The sequence below is a fragment of the Oreochromis niloticus genome, linkage group LG22 (assembly GCF_001858045.2).
Source record: "Oreochromis niloticus isolate F11D_XX linkage group LG22, O_niloticus_UMD_NMBU, whole genome shotgun sequence".
NCBI classification, from domain to species: domain Eukaryota; kingdom Metazoa; phylum Chordata; class Actinopteri; order Cichliformes; family Cichlidae; genus Oreochromis; species Oreochromis niloticus.
The window spans coordinates 23,817,617-23,823,907 of NC_031985.2; positions in this window are offsets into that span (position 1 = coordinate 23,817,617).

Genomic DNA, 6,291 nt, shown 5'->3' on the forward strand with positions numbered 1-6,291 from the left:
ACAAAGTAAGGGGTCAAATGTGAGAGGGGAGCAGAATGGGGATTCTCATGCATGGATCCAAGCCAGCCACCACAAGTGCACAGAGTGACTGACGTTTGGGGAGATTTGGCACAAATTTTTCTTTGTGTTTCTAAATGTCAGCATTTTTGGGCCTTTTGTTATCAAGTGGAACCGAACAGCCACACAGTCATAACAAATTTGCATTTCATCATGATTTAACACTCGACAGTCTAATCTGAAATCCCCTCTCACATTTATATGTCAGCATTTGGCCTTTGGTGAAATGAATTCCCCCTCAAAAATCAGAATCACCTATCATCGCCTTCCTACTCATTTTTTTTTCTTCTGATGCTGAACTGTTTTTTGTTTTGTTCAATTTTATATTAGGAGAGGTGGAGGGGGAGTTGAATCTCAAATTTCCACTTCTATCAAAATGTCAGTCTAAATAAGGTATTATGTAAAGCAGAATCAAATGTTTCTACTGCTATTATTCACACGCTGACAGCAGCCACGTTTCAGCTTACGGAGGGGTAAAAATAGGAAGACCTACTTCTGTTCCTGTTTTGACTGAATCAGGAAATTTGACAAAGAACTGAAATTTTTTGAAGTCATAAAAAAACTGTGTTTTTATTTCACTGGCACAGTCTGATCTAGTCTTTTGTTGTGGGTAACCACTACATTATTTTTAATATGAACAGGAAGCTGCTATGTGAACTGATCCATATTTGGTCACTGTGAGACAGCAGTGATCAGGTGATCTAATTTTCTTTTGCGTAAGGTTCAGGTGATGTAAAGTTCTGAGTATTTTAATATCTTTAACACTAACATCGGAAAAGTCATTCTGACTCAGGGAAATGTCAACATGGGGGAAAAAAACAGCACCGCCATGAATACAATAAATTTAGCTGTAAAATCATTTTTTCTAAATCGATTATAAGAATAGATTTTCATATGAAATGCTGGGCTTTTAGGAAATAGTACTCTTATAGTAAATAAATGATAGTAAATAAATAGCAGACATATTTGGCATGTTCACCTGAATAGCTGGCGCTCAGTGAGTGGATGTAGTGCTGAGTGGCATAACAATAAAAATAACTATGAAATGTGTCAGTTTCAGTGCAACAGTGTGACTTTATAAGTTTGAGTTGTTGTTGCGCAGAAGTGAAACACTGTCATACAGCACTGACTGGCAACGTGAGTAACACCGACCTTGTTGTTACAATGTTACTTTGATTCATTCACCCCTCGCCACAATCTTGCCTCTTTCCATCAGGACCAAGAAGAGTCCACGAGCCCAAATGACCCCCAGGTTTCAACTTCAAATCCCCAAAGGATTTGCTGGACTCCCAGATTTCCACTCAGAATTATTTTAGTGGCACAAGGGAAATCTACACTGCATTAAGGAGCTGGTTTTGTTCCTGACTGTTATGATTCCAAGGAAAGAGCTATTGCTTATTAGGCTGCTAGCAAGATAAAATCTGTGCTCAGTTCATTGTTGATTTTGGCCTTTAATTTTTGTTTCCTCTTTCCTCAAACTCACTAACCATTCTACCGCTTACATCCGGCTGTGAGTTTTATGCTTACGTGGTGGAGACAGCAACACTGATATCAAAGTTGCTCTTCAATATAAAAAGAAATCTGTCTTTGAAAAAAACAAACAAAAAACCCCAAAACACATCATGTGGTTTACGTGTTGAGGACATGATGAGTCTTCAGGAAACATAAATGAGAACAAACATTCAAAATAAAGCAAGATGCTGCTTTAACTAAGACATCCTCAAGAAACTAGGCAGAATTTGTTACATAAACAGTAAAAGCATTCAGCACAATTTAAATATGTAAAACACAGAGTAATTATGCAAATGTTTTTATTCAGATTAAGATGTCTCTGCTACGCAGTAATAATCATGTCATATTCTCCTGTGATGCAGTCTTCTGGTTCGTTAGCTAGTGTGACAATAATACCCTCAATATCTCAATATCTAATCAAAAAAAATCACATGGTAGCAACTGGATGCATTTAGGCACGTAGATGTGTTCAAGGTGACGTGCTGATTTTCAAACTGAGCATCAGATTATGAAGTGACCTTAAATGTAGCAGGGATGCTGGTGCCAGATGGGCTGGTCTGAATACTTCAGAAACTGCTGATCTGTTGGGTTTTTCCCACACAATCATCTCCAGAGTTTACAGAAAATGTTGCAAAAAAGAAAAAATGTCCAGTGAGGGACAGTTCTCTGAGTGAAAATGTCTTGTTGATGCCAGAGGTCAGAGGCATAGCCAGACGGCTTGGAGCAGATGGGAAGGCGACAGTAACTCAAACAGCCAGTCATTACCTCTGAGGTATGAAGAAAAGCATCTCTGAAAGTAAAATATGCTGAACCTTGTGTACCCATCTACTGATCGCTGCTTCTAACAGGAAAACTTCCCATGTCACAAAGATCACCTCAAACTGGTTTCTTGAACACGACAATGAGTTCACTGTACTCTGATGGCCTCCAGAGATCTCAACTGTTTGGGTAGAAAACAACAGTCACGTCATGCATGTATAGCTGACCAATCTGCAGCAGCTGTGTTATGCTATTGCACCAATATGGACCAAAATCTCTGACGAATGTTTCCAGGACCTTGTTGAATCTGTGCCATGATAAATTAAAGCAGTTCTGAAAGCAAATGGGATCCAACTGCACCGTGTGTACGTTTAACTGAATTTAAACTCTGAATTATGTTTATAAAGGTGAAAATAGAAGCAACATGAAACATCTTTAACCTGTGGTATAGTTCGCGTGAGAGTTTTTCCATATTAAAACCACAGTACCCATAAACCCCATCGCAGCTGTTTCAAAAACGATGCAGCTACCAGACAAAGTTCCTCCTCGATCTTTCACTTTCATGAAGACTTCAAGCCTGATGCTCTACATGGGAATTTCAACGGAAGTACTTCGCTGTTAGCATTGAATTTCCTCCTTTGAAGCAACAGATTTAGCGTTTGCATACAATGACACCAAGACATTTTTGCATGTATTTCTTCGAATTGAGTCTGAATTCCTGTGAGGTTTCATGGTTGGAATGATGGCATGTGCTAAGATTTCAGAAAACATCCGTTTACTCTCCACTGGACATACCCAAGGAAACTCCGTGGTCACTGCGATGTCACAGCTGATATTTATGGTGACTATCAGTGGCCTTGTGGCTGAATGCAGACGCAGACAATAGTACAGAAACATGCATACACCTCCACTTCACTCAACCACGAGCATGACTGTCAGCACATACAAGAACTAACACAGCAACCCATGTTTTTTGTCACTGTTTTTTTCAAAGAAACTGTGGTTTCAGTAAACGATTACAAAAGAAATTATCCCAAATGACTCACTGGGGCTACAATATCATGATCTGGGATCAGAACTGGCAGTGCTTGCCAATCTTTAAAACAGCAGTGTGAACATTTAATCTGTGTATCTTAGCGGCATTTCATAGATTCAGTTTCTAAGGTCAGATGGAGAGTTTACTTGGGTGGCCTAAAACTCTACTTTTGCATTCGTGGGGTTTTAGATTATCCAACTAGAGCAATCAAATCGAACGGAGGCAGCTGCTTTTGGCAAACTACTTGTAGGCAAGACTAGAGCGAAAGACCTGTAATCAGCAAGGATCCTGTAACCAAATGTTTAGTGGTTGTAGAGTAGACAAGGAATAGGTCAGATGACTAAGCAGTCCTCAAACGACACACGAAATGAGAAGCAGTCAGAGTGCACAAACATCCGCCAAGACAGCTCATTCTCTGGGCAGTATTTACTTTTAAGGGAATAGTGTTTTATTTTCTATATATTCCTTTTTTGTTCTTTTTAAATTCACTTCAGTAAGTGTGTAGCACAGTTGTTTGTCTCTGTGTGTTAGTCCTGCGACAGACTGGTTCACGGTGTACCTCTCGCCCTATGGTAGCTGGAATAGGCTCCAGTGCTCCCGCCACCCTGATAAGGATAAATGGAAGAGAATGGATGGATGAATGATTAGCAAGAAATAGGAAGTGAAAAACAGTTTTGAACACATGTTTATTTTTTTTTAAAAGCATTAAATTCAATAATATTAATCATAATAATAAAATAAATGTCGCCTATACAAACACAGGCAGTAGAATTTTAAGCATAGTTTTAAAGTTTTAAAGATAAAAGACAATAAAAGGCGTTTTAAAAGAGTTTGACTTTATTTGACATTAAAGATGAGGTCAGAGGTCCAAACCATGAAGATATTTAGATTTCCCATATATTATTCCTTATATGGTGTCATACAACTAATGGCATTATAGGAAACACCATTTTAAATTGGTCTTTATACAGTACCATTATAATTATTTTAACCTTCAGATCAGTCTAATTAGCAAAAGAAAGGTTAGAGGTCAAATGTGTTAGTATATTTTAAACCTTTATATGGTGCTTAAAAATCATCACCACACTTGTTGGAGATTAAGTATCGGAATTTCAGGAGCAGGACCACGCCTCCAAACACGCTCCTTCCTGTTCTCATCTATATAGGTACCCCCAGTCCTACAAGCTGTTCATTCTCATTTACGTACCTGGGATCTGCCAGGCCCGGGAGCCGCTGACAGTCCCCTTCGAGGCCTTCCCCAAACCGCAGCTCAATTCATGTCCAAGCCAACCTTTACCTACTAAAACGCTGTCAAACATAAATGAGGACGTGGGCCCAGCTAGTGAAAGACTCATAGTTTCTTAAGTTACAAGCCTTTTTGTCATCTCTCATCCAATAAATCATCAAGCTGACCTTGAAGACCTTGATGGATGTGAGCCTAATTTTAAGGGATGGCCTCACTCTACATTCCTACAAAGTTTTATCATCACACATTAAAATCTTTTCGATGAAAACTTTACAGACAGGAGGACATGCACACAAACCCTACCTACACTGGCAGAGGGAGCAAAGCTATGAAGACTGTGAGATACAATCAACAGCTCGGCCAAAAGATTTTATTTCAGTCTCGCTATTTAAAGTTGTTTTTCTGTATAATTAAGGACAAAATCTGCATAGCTGAGACAGACATCCTGAATTTCCCATGACTGGGTCAAGCACGTAAACACTCTCTTTATTACAGGCTCTTGAGTCTGCAATAAAGATGACCTGTAATCTAACTCAGTTTGTCCTCTCCCAGGTCTCCTGTCTGGTAAATGCCCACATCCATCCTTGTAATTTCTTTGCTGAAATAATAGTATCAGGTGCTCAGGGCACCTGTCAGAGATGCACACTCACTGTCCCCTGAATGTGAAAGTGAAACCCAATAATAGGGAGAGCTTGGTTATCTATGCTCCTCATTGTGCCCACTTCCACTTAACAAGGAGCTGGAATGCCCCTAAATTTTCACACACACATCATGGGTACCAGCTGCGCTCTGCACTTTGTTACTGTATTTCTATGAAGGCCAGCAGGAGCTCTCTGGCTCAGCGCCAGCTTCACCATGAGAAAGAAAGGGAGCGTCAGGGAGAGCGAGGAGGGAGGGAAGGAGCGAGGTCACCGCTCTGAAGGACTTTCAGTTATATTCAGGGGAATAACACATTCTGGCCTGCGGGGCTGCAACATGGAGGCGTAATGGTGATATTCCACTCTGTGGTTTACGCATACACATCCACACTCACCGCCGGTTCCTCTAAATCACCACCCAGGTTGTATTTCCCTGACACAACTGCACTGCTGTGTAATGTGAAGTCACCCAGGAGTCATGTGGGAATCAGATCCGTTTCCCAGGTAAATGTCCGGTGATTCAAGGGCAGCACAAACACAGATCAGATCTGCAAAATTAGGTGGCAAAATGAGTGAAAACTAGTGAAAGAGACAAAAAAAAGCCTTTTTTTTTTTTAAAGCTTTTGATCTGTGTGTTCTGCTTATTAATGTTACTACAAGGTCAGAGGAAATGAGGAATCACTTTTCACTTTTTGACTGAGAAGTCAAGTGTAGAAAGGAAATCTACTTTGTACCAGCAGCAGACTGAGCTAAAGGAGAGGAGAAAGTTGGATGGGCAGTGATGCTCAAAGATGAGGCAGAAAAGCTCAAACAAGCCGACACAAAAGCATCGTTTGTTTTCATCACCCACAGAGAGACGCTTAAGACAGTGTCACCACCAGGGATAGTTCTGGTAAAATCCACCAAATCACATGAAGCATGTCAGTTTTCTGCTTCACCTCCCAGTATTTTTCCTCCTTTCCAAGTAAGTCATAACAGCTAAGTCACATTGTAGCTAGCTGATACCAAGGACAGCCAGTACTGTAAACAATAAGTAGAGAAAG